The 19,301-nt window shown below is 43.8% G+C and overlaps 2 long non-coding RNA genes across 3 annotated transcripts; both read left to right on the top strand.

Moving 5' to 3' along the window:
• Window positions 1-56: 56 nt before the first annotated feature.
• On the top strand, window positions 57-9,568 carry LOC115199750 (uncharacterized). Of its 2 annotated transcripts, XR_003879407.1 has the most exons (4): window positions 57-338; window positions 978-1,048; window positions 7,774-7,806; window positions 8,158-9,568. It is a non-coding gene; the product is annotated as an uncharacterized LOC115199750 (long non-coding RNA). The 2 variants fall into 2 exon arrangements; XR_003879406.1 differs by lacking the exons at window positions 57-338; window positions 978-1,048 and having other exon boundaries at window positions 6,657-7,806.
• A 189-nt stretch (window positions 9,569-9,757) lies between these two features.
• Window positions 9,758-10,164, top strand: LOC115199751 (uncharacterized). The gene is made up of 2 exons (XR_003879408.1): window positions 9,758-9,839; window positions 9,927-10,164. It is a non-coding gene; the product is annotated as an uncharacterized LOC115199751 (long non-coding RNA).
• The last annotated feature ends 9,137 nt before the right edge of the window (window positions 10,165-19,301 follow it).

The following is a 19,301-nucleotide window of genomic DNA, read 5'->3' as shown; positions in this document are numbered from 1 at the left end:
AGCCCTGCATTGAGGGGGGAGAGGGAAAATGGGAGGCTAAGGTTAGCCAAGCCTCTTTCTCTCCATTGGTTAGAGTCCTCGTTCCTCGCTACCTACGACTGGGGGCTCTGACAAGCACAATTTACATTGAGCTCGCCTCGCGCTGCTATTTACTTTGAAACCTGATTAGCCTACGGGCCGTCTATTGTCACAAAAACAGGAAGAAACCCTGGATAGAATAGCCGAAAAGATGGGTAAAAGAGGGGACAAAGCTTTGCGCACGTGAAATAAACAAACGTGCGAGGCGAAAGGGGACTCGCGTAGAAGGACTCGCATAGAATTCCCCAAAGTTTGAAATGGTTTGTTTTGAGACTGCTATCTTAATTATAAATGCGGGAGATATAATTATTTATGTATGATGTATTTTATTATAGGCTACATGCAGCCTACAGCATTCGGTGATGCGCACTACTGTGGTATACACGTCAACGTTACATTTCCATTGTAAAAAAAAAAATGATTGCGGTCCAAAATTGCAGGGTCAAATTAGGAAAAATGACAATGTAAGAAATGATGCATAGTAGCCTAGACAAGTCGTGTTAGAATAGACAGAAAGGCTGCGATGGCGCCAACGAATCTCACAATAACATCGACAATGAAGAAATACGCTATAACAGTTTTGGTTTTAAGGCCCGCGCAATCACTAAATGGGTGTCATATTATGTCTTAATAATGACAATAACTCAAAATCATGTGAAGCTGTTTGAAAATTGCACGGGGATTCCGCCTTTTTGTATGTGGATACTGAAGCCTGCATGCGCCTCCAACTAAAAAAATGTCTGGATCGGTCTGCCATCTAGCGTACAGTATACAATTACAACCACATAGTAATGCATAACTCACATCTATTGTTATCAACCTTGTAAAATTGTTTAAAAAAAAAAACTAAACAAGTAAACTCCTGAAAATGTCTTTCTTTTTCTTTATATTTTTTACAGATGCCGTGTTCCCGAAGAAGATTCCAAACACAACAAGCCGCTGTTTCTTTTTTTAGATTGAGTCCTTCAAGGTAAAATCACTTGAAATGACTGCAACTTAGCTCAGATAACATTGACATGAAACTTACAAACTCGGGTAGTGTGAATATGACAACATATACAAAAACCTTGTCGGCTACATAGTCACCAAAGTCATCCAAACTTTGTTCAGTGGGCTTACAAGCCTGGTGCGTCGACATGCATCCATAATAGCATACACTAAATAGAGGAAAGGATATTTTCACTATTTTCAAATGAAGTGAATAGTTTATGAACACATTTGTTATTGTCTTTCCGACTATGGTCAGCTATTAAGAGATATAATGGAGAGCTATTATGCAAGTACCCCCCTTGCAAACGCATAGGAGGAATGGGTGTTTTTAAGTAGCCTATTCAACAGCAGAGCTCTTCCCGTCCCCGTCTCAGACACTGCACTGAGACTCCCGGTCATGTCTCCAGCTCTTTGAAAAGGTGAAACGAATAAGATTAAATCGGACAAAGAATATTCTGTAAGTGTATCATTAAGATTTTACTATACAGATTGGGAAGAGAGTTGGACGGAGAGAGAGAGAGAGTGGGGGGGGGACAGCGAATAAGAGCAGAGGGAAATAAGGCTGTAGCACGAAAACAGCGAGAAAAACGAGAAAGTGGACAGCAGGACATTAAAAGAAGAAGCACCCAGCGACGACTATTTGGCTATGGTGGGACGGAAAACGGCGCTAACTGAATTTGGCTAACACCAGCCAGGCAAGTACACAATTAATTTCTGTTTCACCTATTCACAAGTAGCTTTACATGCTAAGAATACATTCTTGCCTCGCCACACGACCATGCAGACCCATGCATCTAGCCTATCTGTCTAAATGTCAAACAACCACTGTTACATTCCAGGGCGAAACTTTTGAACTGCAGTCCTTGGAATCTTTTCCTTTACGTGTTCTAGCTGGTTTGGGGACCCGTTTATCCGTTTTAAGCTGTCTTCGCCAGTATACAGTGGCATCGTTGATGCTGTTACCACAATTCAGGGAACCCTTTCCAAGTCGTGAGCATCTCACCTGTGCATGGCTATTTGTTGTTTGATCACATAATGAAATGATCGATAACAGCCTGTTTGTCTCAGAGATAGTGTCAACGGATTATAGGATAGTTGTTCGACCCGAGCTGGTCAGGGATAGTAGGCTACTAGCTAGGCATTACAATAGTTCCTGGAAGACTTTCGGGCTGTTTTGCTTAGTCATATGAAAATATAGGAGGTTCACGATTCTCAAATGATCATTATTTCATTGCAAAGTTTGCAGTTACAATTTCAACCACACAATGTTAGATAAATAGAAGAAAGTATGTCAATTTAAAGGCAAGTGTTACGATTAAGGGAACGTAAATGAAATAATTTACCACAAATACCCTATTGTTTAGTAGATAATTGAGCCATAAATACAAGTTACATTGAGCGATATTGATACAAGCATAGGCGATGAAACACATGTTTGGTGAGACTATAATCAACTTCGATTCCCTTGTGTCTCAGATTTGAAGTTGATGCTATAAATGCAATTTTTAAGTTCCCGATAACAGGAACTTATAGGCCTTCTATTCATTTCTATGTTACACATTGAGGTATGTATATATGTTATTACCAAAAATACCAAATGCTTTTCGCAGTGCAATATATTTGCACACGTAGCCTATGCATCCGGACATACATATATTTTCTGAGCATCTACGGTGAGGTCAATATAAATAGGCCTAGGTGGACTTCATATACTGTATTTGTTTTAAATATAGGCTACATTAGGCTCATTTCCCAAATGATGTGGTCTCTCTCTCTCTCCGTTTTTATAACAAATAAATGGAATTTTGCAGACCGACTTCACCCCCACGAACATGTTTTTCGCTTCTGCAAGCAGTCAATCGAGCGTTATGAACTCTTGGACCAGTTGTGAAAGCAATAAAATGCCAGGATAGCCAGACCTCCTACTTCGGAGACACGGAGGCAAATATATAGGCATTTCAGATCATTTAAACACCTAACAACGTCGCAGGAATATGGCTAATAATATCATCCTCATTGATTTAGTTTAGGTTATGTAGACGCTTCAGTGCAGTTAATATGTAGTCATGGAGTCAGGACACCGTTCAAGCTGACAGCGAGCATTCATTGCTTTCTTTACCTGATGCTTTAGAGGCCTCAGTCGAAATGCCTCCTGTAAAAACAAGTATTGTGTTTCCTCACGACGAGAGAGGGTAACACACATCCGATCTCCGCTGTTTCCCATCCCGCGCCCGCCTAAGAATCTGCCTCTAACTCAACCAACTTTCACGAAGAAAAGGCTACGGTGTTTTGTTCCAAAAATATATAGCCTATATGTCAACCAAGAAAAATACGAGTCTAAAAAACTATGAGAAAATGGTATTAGAGACCTGTCTAGTGCATGGGGCCTGCATCCGTGTTTTAATTTAGGCTACAAATGAGGGCTTCTGTCAATTATTGCACACCACTTAACATGCGTAATAGCCTATGTTACATGTGCAACCACATTTCACTAAAACTCTACTTGAGTGATTTATGATAATTCAATTTGATGAAATAACTTAAACTTACATTAACATAGCAATGTTTAAACAGATAACAGAAACATCTGAAGACAGATGGCTTAAGAATTCTTTCTTCTGCGCCTTTTTTTTTAAACTTTCCACATAGTTTATCACTAGAAGTATAAAGGCTAGACCGGCATAATGAAACGAGTTTATAATTGTACTATTTTGATTTGTTTTGATGTGTTCTATGTAGCCTAATATCCTAGTTTAGTTGTAAATGTCTCTCAACTTTAAACCATACGTACAGATTATTTCGAAAAACACATTTTGCATAGTGAATTTGGCTACATAAAGACAAAATGAAGATGGCCAGTGCTGCTACTTTTCTGTAGACCCAAGCTGTACGTTATACTTTAATGTGTGAGTTGGAGGTTTTGTTGCGTGCCCCTCTACTTTGAGTCGTTACGAGTTGAAAGAGAAGAGGAGGGGGCTTTTGTCCAATCTGACCCCTAACTATTCGGGGCTCAGATTGGTGTGAAAGGGACGAGAAGGTCACTTGAAATCGCCTTTTATCCGCTGCCATTTTCTCCATGGATCAGCAACTTTCAATAGACATAATCTAATCGCTCTTAATGGAAAAGCTATTCGTGAGAAATAGGAAAAATATTTTAGAGCCTCGCCACTTAAAATCGCCATGTTTAACGTAGGCAGCATGTAGGCCTATGGACAAAAATCATCTGACTTCAATGATGGTTAAACGGAATAAAGGGAAATGCTTTTCATAAGTTTGAAACAGCATCACCTGAGATAGTCAACAAGCAGTTAAGTCACGCTAGAAATATGAGCTATTAGGCTACCTCCTGTCCTTCGTGTGTATTCAGCTACTTTAAGGCTTATGCCTGTTACACGTAGCCCTATACATTAAACGTGTAAGAAATCATATTTCATATTTCTTACCGTAGGCCTAACTCCCAGCTATTGCTTTGTGACATGCAAGATTGACAGACCGACGCGATCTCACACTGTCAAAGTAGCTAACAGGTTCCAGTTGGGATTGTTTCTTCAGGGTTTTTAATCATGGGCCTGAATACACCATGTTGAATAAAGCACCACACATTAGGATTTTCGGTCTGGGAAAAGCCAAGGCTATAATTGTAGACAATAAGGCCGAAATGACTTTTCCAATTAGCTTGTGGTTGGAGTTTAGTTAGAGGGACTGTCAGTTTACTCGATGGGTAATGGCTTTATTGCTCACAAAACCATCATCTATTTAGAGCACATGTGCTAATTACTTTGGATGGTCTCAGAGACCGAGATCATAAATCCATTAGCACTAAAATCCTGATAGTTTTACAGTGCAAACACTGTCATTTTGTAGTTCACCAAAAACACAACTGCAAGCACCAGTAGAGACACCAAAGCAACACCCTTTTCTGAATTGTTAACCCGGCAAAACGGGCAACGTGACATAAATTACATGAATTACATTGTTATAAGTGATGACAATCACGTGTAAGGTAGGCCTAGCTTAGTAGGGTATAAAGTGTGCAGCACGCAATTCAAGGAGACCAAATCAAAACACCTATACTGAAGTTAATATGGTATAGGCTACGCCTAATATCTTGGTGGCAAACAAAGAAGACAATTAGCAGAACACAACTCAAATCATAATTGTATCATTGAATGGGAGAAGGCGCCATATTAGCCTAGTTAATGCAACCAATGGCCAAGCGCTTAGGCTATTATGATAAGTTGCAATGTCTTGAGACTTTTTAAATCACATTCCATATAATATGAGGACAAGCCTTTACCGCATAGTGCTTGAACAGTTTTTCCATTTTCTCGACTACATCTATCTACAGCGACCGAGGTAACACGAACACAGGTTCCAAATGCAGTGGATGAAGGCATTTCACCCTTAAAGTAATTTATTTCGGGGAATCCGGAGGGCAAAGGTGGAATTCTTGAGAAATTCTACAAGGATAGAGGAGCTTTTAGATTTCTGCACGCGGATTACTTTTCATCCTATCGCCACATTATCCGAAAACACACTGCAGATAGACCAATGACAAAAAGGCAGAACAAGATTATCTCCCGTGCAAATTTGCGACCCCGCGCATAACCATTTAAGGAGCATTAAACTAAAACTGGAGAAAGAGAGAAAGGAAGACGCAGAGCCCGGAGAAGTGGCTTGTCTCATGTGTCCATCCTGAAGCTGGGAGGTGAACTAAAATATGAGATACATTTCCAATGTAAACTTGCCCGTCATTGTGCATATTTTGTCGTGAAATGAGTGGCATCACTTCAAGTATCCATAATGTTTTTCTTAAACCAACACACAGTGGGCGCTTAATTAGAATTTTGTCTGGCTGAACCGCCACCGTGCTGTAATAGGGCATGACTGAGCACGTTTAGACAGAGAATAACATGTTACATCAAGACAAAAAATAAATCACTCTCAACCTCGTTTTTGATCATTTCTCATATATTTTACAAGACTTGCTTCTGATGATAAAATGCTTGCATAGACTAATTTACATGTACCCATTCATTTTACAAACCAGGGAATAGTGGACAGTTATGTGAGCCATAAGCTACGGTTTAAGCATCATCCCTGAACAAATTCGTTTGATTAATAGTAGGAAAATGAGACAGTGTTTAATATAAGTGCATCCACAAACTGTATGGAACATTACATTATTGTATCCCTTGTCATTACACAGCTAGTGGGAATCAAGAATGCAGATAAGTGTAATAATAATAATACAATGACAGTATTTAGATATAACACAATTACATTTTACATTTTAGTCATTTAGCAGATGCTCTTATCCAGAGCGACTTACAGTAGCGAATGCATAATTTTTTTTTTTCCGTACTGGCCCCCTGTGGGAATCGAACCCACAACCCTGGCGTTGCAAACACCATGCTCTACCAACTGAGCCACAGGGAAGGCTTAAACATGCACGCACGCAGGCACGCACGCACTCACTCACTCACTCACTCACTCACTCACTCACTCACTCACTCACTCACTCACTCACACACACACACACACACACACACACACACACACACACACACACACACACACACACACACACACACACACACACACACACACACACACACACACACACACACACACACACACACAGGTGCTTCGGGAATACTTGCATCTTATATGGGGTGGGGTGTGGGGTGTTATCATTAGAGAAATATAATGCCTGCAACGTTTGTGAAATGATCAGAGGTGTTCGCCAGATATGAACATCCATAAGTGTGGCAACCAGTGCTGGGCCAGTGATGAATCATGAAAACGAAGAAAGAGAGTCCGCACTATTCTCTTTCCAAGTGCTGTAATTGCTTTCAGGAAACAAAATAGGGAATGTTTTGGCCACGATAGCCTTTGTAAGGTGCTTTGAACTGTTCAGTACACCTGGTTGGTAGAAGAACTCATGGGCAAATCACAAAAGACCACAGATTCCCTTTTTTGTTGTTGACATTTTCATATTTATTTGGAAATGCAGTGTGTGTATCTATGTGCGATTGAGTTGACACGTTAGTGAGTGAGTGAGTGTGTGCGCGCGTGCATGTGTGTGTGAAATCAAATGATTCCACAGCTATTGCCCACTATTTAAATGGACCATCAAAGCTACGCTGGATTTTGGATATGGCTACTTCAGGACCTTTGCCCTGAAGTCAACCAATGTCAGGCGTCCCTGCCGAATGATGACGAACACACCTCCGGGGTACCTCGCCTGTTGAACTAAACAGAGAATATCTCCTTACCTTTCAGTTTGGGCAAAAGGGTTAAATCATTTTGCTTCAGGATGCATCAGGTACTTATTACAAGCAACGTAAAATATCAACCCCAGCCCTCATACAGTACACACCCACTGAAAAGCAACAAGGCTGGTCATTTTTAATTCTCGAGCTGACAGATTGTGACCTTATCAGTCGGTTGTTCCCTCTCCCCATGAAACTCTTCAGAGAAATTATTTATACTTTTGTTGGTGGAAAGCCAGGGGGGTCACATTGAAGAAAACATCTATATTCAAAACCAAACGTAGCTTTAAACCAAGCAATATGTTATTACTTTATGGCAATATCCATACGGCAAGTTTATTTGTTTGTGTGTGTGTGTGTGTGTGTGTGTGTGTGTGTGTGTGTGGGTTCTCGTCATCAATAATGAACTAATTGTTTTTCCTCCTAACAGGGAGTGAGCGACTGTGCAAACTGATCGTGCCATGTAAGTTCCACTGCTGCTACCCGGGCCCCCTTTCACCAATTCACTGAGACATCTCACTAGTCTACCACTTATCGATTCAAGGATGGAATAATTGACCAACAATGCACCTTTATTGTATTGGTATAACCCGAATTCTCCCTGGACTCAGATCCGTAATATCGTCTTGATACTGTGTACAGGGCATGTCCAAAGTCAAGTAGCCAATCAGAAGGCAGCGTGACGCACACAGGGCCAATGATAGCCACCCACTTTGTCATTTTATCTGGCTTGCCTTGCACTGGAAGTGTGTCTTTAAGCAGCTCTCGCCCCTCTCATCAATGTCTCTGTGTTTTTTTTTCTTCTCTCTTTCAGACCGAAAGGAACGTCATGGCAAGTCCCCCTCCTTTGGAATAAAGAGCATCACCTTGTCACGCAGTCAGAATCGACAGAGGGTTGTGATGTCATGTGTAAAATAAATGTCTCTGTTTATATAAGCTCAGTCACAGCAGCGTCCGCGACATCGTGACATCAGCAGCGTCACGCAAGGTGCGGCTCACAACGGCCACAACCTGGATTTATTTGACCGTTGACATCAGAATAATGTAGTCTTCAGAAGTAATAATAATGACACAAAAAAATACTGATTATCGAAACTCCCAGCTTAAGTAGCTACTTCTATGACCAATGCATTTGTCTACAAGGTAAGGGTTGCTATTATGCCTGTGTCAGTAGGTTAAGGGCAAGGCAGACCAACACGAATGTCTGCTGTGCACAGTGGACCACCTGCTGGGTGTCGACGAATGGTTGCGATTCAACATGTAGAATGGTTGGGAAATGAGCAGAACATCACGGCCAGTGTACCGTTGTCAGCGGTGATATGACGTCCAACCGCTGCACACCTGCCGCGCACGGCCGACGTTCCTGTTGGTCTGTCTTGGCCTTAAGAATATATGAGCTTCGCCTGTGTCCGTCGCTGAAGATATCTACCGTGCTATGAGCTATGCCTGTGTCAGAGATGATCAACATGCCTGTGCTTGTGTCCTCGCTGCCCTGGCCTGGACCCAGAGGACATATTTACAGGGTGTACTAACCTTAACGCCACGCTGCTCTCCTCTCCTCCTCACTCAGCTCAACCTCCTACCCAGCAGCCCACACAGCTCCGAGGGTCAACGGAAACAGAATCAATACTTTATGAAGACGTATATAATGTATAAGGACACACATGTATTTGTGATGCCATCCGTGTTTTATTGTCAATGTTCTTATTGTCATATTCAGAAGCTAAGGTGAAGCTAGCTGTATTATGCTACGCTGGGCAAAAAAGGTTTTGGACGTACTTGATCAAGTGCCCGTCCTTTACTTGTCTTTTAATTTATGTATGGGGATCCTGTGTGTGTGTGAGAGACCACATGGCAAGTTTACCTCAGATGACCCCGCTGACATGAGGTGTCCGAGCTGAATTCAAGCCGTGACAAATGAGTTCTGGGGCTGAACAGCAGCCATTCCACAACATGTTCCTCTTCAACAACTCTTCCTCTCCTTCCTCTCCTTATCCCTCCCTACACTTCTCCTCTAAACACCTAGCTCTTCAAAGGTTGTAAGAACGCACTAATCAATCAAACATAAACCTGCTGTATGTATTGGAAGAGGTTGTGGGAATCTCCCTGAACATGAACTTCCGAGGAAGGCAAGCCTTACAGCGCTATTTGAATGCAATGCTCTACAAAGCTCTGGCGCATTTACAGATGAATAAAGGAAAAAGAGACCGGGGTTAGTAGAAAAAGAGAAGTGAACCCCTTGGATGTTAGTATCGTAAACTTTTCTTGGTCAGTGATGTGGAGGTTGAGAGAAAATATAGTGTTTAAACAGGATGTGTAGGTTGTAGCATCCTATCATACCTCCCCCTGCAATATCCCCCCATTTCTTTAGCCCTCCCTCCCTCCCTCCCTCCCTCTCTTCTCTGATTTTCCAGAATGCTCCTCCACAGAATCCTGCCACCTGTGTCAGTGAAAAAAAAAGAAGGCTATTGGTATTCCTCTTTGAGGCTGGTTAAGGTAAGTGCCAGCCCCCATTACAATGACAAGGCAAGTAATGATGCCGCTTGTTCCGCGGTTCCCCATTATTTATTTATGCTTTCCCAGGGAGTGATCCTACCACCTCCATCCCCAGTCCTACCCACTCGTTACATTTTTTAAGAACACATGCAGTCGCCACAGGTTAACGTCGGCGCCGCCATTGCATGTCACAGGCAGACCATACGGGAACGTAGGAGGCTGATGCAATGATGTGCTGGGATACCCTGAGTTTGAATCATGTTTTGTAGCATTACTGTCAGAGAAAGCAAAATAATTGTCTGAATAAAATAATCAATCCATTTCACTTGTATTTTAATGTTTAATTTTTTGGGGGTATTTGCATTGATTTTGTTGTCTGGTATTGCAAGCTGCTATCGAATAGAACTGCAAGTATCAATGAGGGGATTGACGATTCCTGGTGTGGGTCATGTGACGTGATCATGTGCATAGATCTTAGATCTCTAAAGTGGCTGAATTGAGGTGTACCAAGATGGCAGACCTAGCAGTGATACGTGGGGGGGGGGGGGGGGGGGGGGGGGGATGTGGTCCCAGTGAGGCTGTGGGTGGCGACACGTGGCGTCTTCGACGGACTGGGGGCCCGAGCAACGGGAGTCTGTAATGCCGACAGAATGCGTCATCATTGGAACAATGCCAACAGAATGCGATGGAATTGGAACAAGGCAACGCCAGATAGTGAGGTTGTGCTCAATGTGGTGGTTGGAGGGGAATCTCTGTTTTCAACGCCCACCCCCACAGTGGGGATCGCGTTCTCCCTCTATCCGTCTCTTTCTGATCCCTCTCTCTCTCCCTCTGCCCTCTGTCTGAGGAATTAATTACCAATACGCAGGCTATATGTCCAGTGTAAATAAATGATAAAGATCACCTGTCAGTCTTCCCATCAACCTGGAGGCCCAGAACAAGCTGGGGGAGGGAGGAAATACTGGTGTGTGAGAGAGAGAGTGACACTGTGTGTAATCATGGCTGTTCATGGTGTTGCTCTTCCAATTGTATTTATCCCTGCTTTGCACTCTGTAGACAGACAGTCAGCTGTAATGTTAGGGGGCTCAGCTCCGAGCGAGATGATTCCTCGCCGTTGGCCCCAGTGTTGGGCGTTGCGTGGTTGTCTGCCCCGTCCCCTGGGTCTCTCTCCCCCTGCCCCTGCCCCGCTCCCTGATTCGTTGGGTAAAAGCGCCCATGAATGATGGATGACTGTGTCACCGCAGCCTGCAAAGGATTAATTTGTTTCATTGATTTCTCTTTAGGCAGAACGCCAGCGTCTGCCGCTTCCCACCTTTTCCCCAAGACTTCCAGCCGTAATAGACGGTAATGACTTAAGACAAATTAACCAGTTTCTTGTAAAAATAGCATCAAATAACCCCTGACTCTACTCACGAGCACATTGGGGGAGAGGCGCTCGATGCGCTGGGCGCTAGACCCCGGTAGTATTAACCCCGCGGAGAACATCCAGGCGCATTCTAACAAAGCCATACGTCTCCCATACTTACTGCTCTCTCTCAGGCCTCCCAATAGATGGGTAATGACTGGCTGTCTGGAGGGGCTGTGGGAGTGGGCTATTTTCACTGTAATGGAGGCCTTTACAGCCTTCCCTTCTATACACACCTGCAGCACCAGCTAACTGCTAACGACATGATCTATGGCAGGTCTTACTACACCACTTCACGGCAACATGCTGCTTAGTGTGTTAAAGGGATACTCCGGGATTTTGCCAATGAGCATGCTAGCAGATACCCATAGACTTCCAGTCACTGCGCTAACGCCAGTTAGCATTGGCTCACGAAACTACCTCTAACTTCCTTCATACTGGACACAGAGACATACAAATGGTATCCATGAGTTCATCTGATTCTGCGGAGGTAGATTAAGGGCCTTATTGACAAAATCCCGAAGTATCCCTTTAAATCATGCTATTTCACACTCTATACTCAGTTGTTCCCCTGAATTCTGGCACATGCACACACCTGTTACGTGATACTGAAAAGAGACCTCTACACCGATCCAAGGATACTCCGTCTGGCACTCCTCATGAAATCTATGGGAGATTTTTGTGGTTAGAGAACTGAAAATATAAAGCATCGAATCTGTAATATGTCGGACATGTAGCACTCATCTACTCCTGCATGGTCCTTCATCTGCAATCTCACTCACTATGACATGTGAAAGTACGTGTGCCCCTCAGCATAACCAGGCATGCCCTCAGTGCCCTGTCAGGGCCAGGCAAGGAACCTCACCCCAAACCTGGCCTATTGAAGCATGATTCTGCATCCTTCTTCTAGGTGATTGTTCTCCATCATTTTTCGACGGATGCCAATAAACACATGCAGTATTCCACTGTTGATTCTCAGTGGCTGCCCCTCAGGTCTACCTCTCCAATAACACACGCACGGTGAAACCTAATCCAGTAGACTGAGGGGGCAGTACCTCCAGGGTAGACCTTGATGCAGTCAGGGAGGGTGAATAATAATGCCCACCGTGCTAATGAATGCAAGTGTTGGGAAATATTATCTGCTCCCTGCAACCAATTTAACACTGTTTACCAAGCCACCGGCGAGGTGCTGTGGAGAGGGGCAGATCCCTGTGTGCTCTGTGGCCCTCTCTGGGGTAAACTTAGCCAAAGCCCCCCTCACGTCTGACATGAACAAGCCCTACAACTGGGATGCTCTCAGAGGATTAGGTAATCTCACCATGATACCGTCTCTCTCTCTCTCTCTCTGTCCTGGTGAAGTGCCTGTTCCTCTCAGGGCACGTCTATCCTCGGGGTCCTTACATCCTTAAGTGCCTCCAGAAAAGGTTAGTTGGCAGGTAATTGTCCAGCTGTGATCAGGCTTATTTTAATTGCAGGTGCTTCAACGCAAGCTATACTTCCTGTGACAAAGAGGCTTACTTTGAGGGAAAGGAGGAGATGGGAGAGGGAACGGTGGAGAGAGGTACACCGTGCTTTGAGCGTTGGTTGATACGGCAGTGCTTTTTATGTTGACACAGTGGTTTCAACAACACCCATGATATGACAACAGTGATTTAACTGTTTTGTAGATGTAACTGTCACACAGACTATTGGAGAAGAAATTCTGTAACTCAAATGGCGGTATCTACCTGAAAACAGTCATGCAGGGGTCTGCGCCAATGGTGGATTAAAAACATTTTCCGATGCAAACATTTTTGGAATGATTTTATATTATGTATCATCTGACTGTTCCAAACACATTGTTTGAATATGTCCACCAACATTAATAACATTACTAATCTTGACGTTCAGTCATTCAGCAACAATAACAGCATATAACCATGAATAGCAACACACGTCGACACAAAGCTACATTTCTGTTGACGGCGACTAGCCTACCTTACAATTCAACAAGGCCCACATCGAGTGGGAGGGACATCATTTTAGGGCAGAGGCATTCCATTGTCATTGCAAAATTGTGTGGTACTCAAAATAATGTACGTGAGTTAATCAACGTGGTGACCAACAACGGTTTGCCGTAGGCCTACATGGATGTGCCGGGTGGTCCTTGCACACAACTTTACAAAAAAAGAAAGACCCTCTCACTTCACTTTTCTCCCCCCTCCTAGCTACTTTGAAGAAAATGCCCATACTACGTCTGAGATATGTGGTTGTCCCACCTAGCTAACTTAAGATGAATGCACTTACTGTAAGTCACTCTGGATAAGAGTGTCTGCTAAATGACTAAAATGTAAAATGTACTATCTTGCACTGCAGAGTTAATGCGTGTGGCATTAAGCGCTCAAAAGGAATAATATATATATTTTTTGTAAAATTGTTTCCTTCCCTTTTTTGTGATCCTGTGGTATTATATTGAGCTCGAAATGACACAATGCAGTCTTACCACAGGTAGCTAACCATAAATAACAAACTGTTTTTAAGGCATAATCAAAATGACCGACTTCTCACTTACTGGTCCCTGTACCTGCACAAACTGGTGCAAATCCCAGATGGAAATGGGCAACACAACCTCCAAAAGGATGGATGAAGACAGAGGAAACAGTCAAGCCATGAAGTGTGCATTCTAGTTTCCAATGATTACAAACAGCCTACCAACAGAGAGCGGTGTCTACTTCCCTAATCTAAATGCCATCTGATCATATGATCAGGTCAATAGGAGCTTGAGGGGGACGGCGGGTTATGTTTGGCTGACCTGAGTCAAAGGTCACCCTGACCAATAAAATATTTCCAAGGGTCCATCAATAACTGTGACATGCAGACTGATACAGTATGGAATAGCGTGTGTGTGTGTGTGTGTGTGTGTGTGTGTGTGTGTGTGTGTGTGTGTGTGTGTGTGTGTGTGTGTGGGGGGGGGGGGGGGGCAAAACGGATGACTGAAGGGCCAAAAGGTTACTGGACAGACTTCGGCCCCTGCCCTGCCACCCGCTCGTATGTGCATTTGATAGCGTCAGCTGCGATTATTAAAGTATACTTCAGACAGGTCAAATGGGAGAGGGCAAAGAGCAAAACCTTTAAAGCGGTGGCTGAAGTCAAAGGTTAGGATGGCCATACGACTATATGAAGTGCCGCTGGGCTCCCGTAATGGAATCAAAGGGCTCTAACTGGAGGGACAAGGACTAATGAGAAACAGTAGATGGAACTTCACATTAGCCTGTACCTTTATCATTAGACGGATTTCAAACGTGACCATGTTATGATGACAATATTAATCATGGCATTAGCCGCCATTTGGTAATATAGTAGGCCTATGTGTGTGTTTGTGTTTGTTGTCTGGAGGACCATCAGCCTGTATGACTATTAAATATAAATGGCCAAGGTCAGAGGGGTCGAGGCATGCATTAAGCACGAGTGACCAATGCAAAATGTAAAGGTCAAAGTGGAATTGCCCGTGCTGGAGCCATACGACGACACTCGGGCGTATTTATGCATACCATTGGCGGTGATTTATGGCAGGAGATAAGCGTAGGGATGAGAAGAAAACACTCTCTTTTCTCTCTTCTGTAAATAAACAACTTTACTCATATCAATCACTGTGTCACACTGCATCGTTACTATATGTTTCCTGCTGAGATTAGAAACAGCCCTTTTGTCTCATCCCGCCGGCTCTTTTCCTACATTGGGGAAGACGACTTGTATTGTAGCAATTCTGTGGCTTGACATTAGCATTTTCATACGTGTGTGTTTTTTTTTCTTGCCGGCGGTATTGTCTGATAGATATGACCGACTGGTGTGGTTATTCTCTCCTTCAACGATTTCACGGAATTCACGGACTCATATAGTGATGTAAGAATAGCTTATGTGCAGCAATGTGAAAAAGTAGCCTGTGTAAATATGATTGTATCGGGAATAGATACACACTTTCAATTCACTGTCACATCCTATCACATCCTGTCGTCTAGTCTGTTTGATATTAGCTTTCACCTAAAAGTCTGTTACTGCAAATGCATTTGAATGTGCCATAAGACGGCATTTTTATACTGTGTTAATGTCCTACCTCCTTACGCCAGAGAACTCAGTCCCTGCTCTCTGCCAAATATATGAATACATGGTTTTTCTTGGCAAAGGAAACTAAGGAAATGGACCGAGATCAACTGTGCCTTTCATCAAAATACCTGGACAGTTACAAGCAGATTAGCTTATGGCGTACTCTAAGCTTGTAAAACAATTCACTACTGATTAAAATCATTATTTTTTTCTGTTTCAACCTCCCACAGAAGGAGTTTTACGTGTAGTGGCCAAACGTGGTTTCGCCTTTCGGGAGTGGCTGCATTTGTGGCAGCCGAGGCTGAGCTAGTGAATTACTCTACACCCAGGCTTCAAGCATTTTTTTAGGCCTCTAGGAGAGGAACATGCTCTCCACATCATTTTGGCCCTTAAATGGGAAAACCAGCCTGTACCATGGCCTTTTGGAACGGCCCCCAAGTGGTTCAGAGCTCAGCCAGAAAAATACGAAAAAGAAAACATGCGTTTGAACTGTGCGCCAAAGCGGAAACACGGTCTAGTGGACCACATTTTAACCTGAACCATAAAGGCCTATTTTCTTTTCCTCCAATAGCAATAAATTTGGTCTTTCCTTTTAATGCCCATGTTATGTTTTTCCATGAGAAGATCACAGGGCGATAATGCGCTACATCGTAGACATGAGTGTCTATTACGTAACACCTCCTTTCCACTTTGTTGCTGTTATAGCTCAGACATTGTCATATGTCACATTAGTAATCAGATAACGCCATATAAAGCACGGGGGAAAACAAAATACCACAATAAAACACTATTATGCTTACTGTTGTTCTTTAAATGATCCCTCTTGACTATGATGATGGTGGATTCCAGTGTCTTGTAGGAATGGATTGGGATTGGGCATTTGAACACTAGAAATGACACCCCTCTATTAGACTGCACCTCCCTCCCTCCCTCCCTCCCTCCCTCCCTCCCTGAGCACATCAGCTCCAGAGGCAGTTTATAGACGCCGGTTCTCGCTGTGCTCCATCACATTCATCTCGATTCCCGTTCACCACGCGGGCACTTGAGCCACATCAGCCTCCTTTACCGCCATGCAGATTCAACCGCCGCTGACAATAGAAATCATGATAAGATGAAGCCGACGCCCCATAAACACCATCGCGTGCATCACGTCATACCAGCGTCTGGATAGGAGATCCCACTTGTCATCCTTATGCGCTCAACTCCCACAGGAGAGCATAGAGATATGGATATCATTATTTCTGTATCTGTCTTAAACAGTGTGTGTTACTCCCCATTCAGCGGATCCATCTGAATAGATGTGTTTGTGTGCGAGACAGTATTTATCTCTGTTTGGTTCACATCCATCACTCAGTAGTGGGAGGTCCTGCATGGCTGGCCTGCTTGTGCAGAGAGATTTACACTGTAATGCACCAAATCAACAGACCTTTACAGTAAAATATGATTTCATCAATAGGGGCGATCAATAGTGCAAGCTGGCTGTTGTGTAATTATTATGGTCAGCGGGCGTATCAACAAAGCTGTCACGGCCCACAGCATACACCCACCAGCGGCTGCGAGGCTTAGGAATCACACAGGTTTGTTGGGTACCGGGTTGGAGTCCCCAGAGCGAAAGGTCAAATCAGTACTGTGTTTTATCCTATAGCTTTTAGGCCATAGCAGAGCTCTGTGAACGACTGGCATATGAGCTGTTGAAGCTGTGTCAACCTCTTAGAAACACCACCCCCGTCTTCCTGAGCCAGATCTAATCCCTCTACCGCCATAAATAAGACCGAGAAGCACACTGCGTCTAATATTCACAGGATTAACGGTATTCTGTACGTAACGACCATTTAACAGTTCAAATAGAAAGTATACACTATAGAAAGGCAGAAGAAATACAGATCAACAGGGAACATAGCTGTCTTGAATCCTTTGCGGAAGACTTTGGGATGCCATTGCTACGTGGACATATGAGAGGGATCCAGTGTGGACTTACCTGCTGCTTTTTTGCTGTGCGGAAATAGTTTGGAGATTCGTGTCTCAAGGAGTGACAATTCAAGAAATAGAGTTAAGACAATGTCCCTAAAGAGACTTGAGTTAAACTGTACAGTGGAGGAATAACGCACGCACGCACGCTCACACACAAACACACTCCCACACTAGCCGAGCCAATGAGCCAGTTTATGTCGGGATTTTGTTTCACAGCCGCGGCCTCCTGGGAGAGAGGGGTCTGCCAATAACACTTAAGAGACAGAGCAGGAAAAGTAAGCACTTTTATTACAGCTCATCACTCATGTAATTTCTGGCAGCATTTGTGATTACAGATCAAGGGATTGACTAACTAGACATTCAGCCAGTGAGTTATGAACAGGGCCTACCATCCTAGACCGGCAGATTCTCCACGTCGGCTATAACTCATCCTCTCTCAGGGTGCTAAATCAGAGAGCACGCCACAGCCGGAAGAGTTAAATAATAACTTCACCTTTATTGTAAATCTGTCAAAAATTAAACCTGTGCAGACGCCGTGCCGTCTCGCCGGGGATGGGGGGGGGATCAATAGGACTGTTGATGGGGTTATTGATAGACTGCAGGTGAGGTGGAGGGAGGGAGGGAGGGTGGGGGTGGGACTGCTTTGGGGTGGGGCAGGGAGTACGGTACTGGTTGTTTAATCGACAAGCCTCACCTTGAATCGATTAGCAGGGCACGCATGGAGCATCACACACACGCACACATAGACAGAGATAGACTCTCACACACACACTAACGGGCACACGCACACACACACGCTTACACAGACAGAGATAGACTCACACACACTCACGCGCACACGCGCACACGCGCACGCGGGCATGCGCACACACAGTGTATACTGTCTATTGATTGTACTTTGAGAGGGGCCTCTGACGATGAAAAAAGAGCAGGAAGTTTTAACCAAACACGCTAAGGTTTCCTGATGACTCCAAAAAAAAGCTCTGTTTTGTGTAATAATCCTGTTTCCGCAGAATGCAAGGCAGCCATGCTCTGTCGTATTATCTCTGCAGCAAATCATTTTCTCATAGTCAGGTGAGCGTAGTAGCAGACACATGGGACGGATCGAGAGGAATACAGAGAAGACTTCACCGTGAAATGCCTTACTCAAGGTTCAGATCTGTAGTGGCGCAAATGCCTTCAAAACCACAAACATTCAAACCTATAGGAACGACTTTGGCTGGTTTTTACAAGAACAAAAAAAACGAAACAATGAAAACTCATCCAGCTCTGTGGTCCAGGAAATACAATGGACCCTAGAGGTGGCTGTTCACGCTGGGCCACCCCAGAGGATTCCACACATGGCTGCCGCCTCCATTCCACAGAGTTCAGTTCTGCTGAAAGGTCAGAGGTCATTGTTTTTGGATGAGCTGGCGTCCACGTCTGTGTGACAGGACAGCTCCGCTGGCTATGGCCCCTTCTTTTCTGGCCCTACGCGAGGAGTAGTGTGGATGTTGTTCTCTCTGGAGGAGGGATGGGCAACTTTGATGGGGGTGGGGGCCACAAAAAAAACCTGAACTCATGAGAGGCCGCAGTTGCTCGTACCCACATCCAAACCCCTGACACACATTTTAGTGGCCCCACTCTTGACAGCGGAGAGACATTTTGTAAGTACAAATGTTTCCATGTTGTGTAGAGAAAATAAAAAGCAAGTTTACTGAAATTCTACAATATTTACTATGGGGCGGAGAGAAGATTTTGCAATTTTATAACACATTTCATGGAATTCTACACATTTTGCCGCAGGGTGGAGAGAAATGTTTGCAGTTTGTAATATGACGTCTGAGTGAGACTGACTAATACAATCATTGTGGCCCCCCTTGGCTGGTAATTCGACCATGATAGTATGTTCAGATTGCTGGCAGTTAAACGAATTTAGCAATCTAAAACATTTTAGCTGACGTGGACTTTTGTTTTATTTTATTTGATCAAACCTTTATTTAACTAGGGCTAATTGACGGACT

This window comes from Salmo trutta, chromosome 9 (assembly GCF_901001165.1).
Source record: "Salmo trutta chromosome 9, fSalTru1.1, whole genome shotgun sequence".
Taxonomy (NCBI): Eukaryota; Metazoa; Chordata; class Actinopteri; order Salmoniformes; family Salmonidae; genus Salmo; species Salmo trutta.
This window is presented reverse-complemented; position numbering and strand designations above follow the sequence as displayed.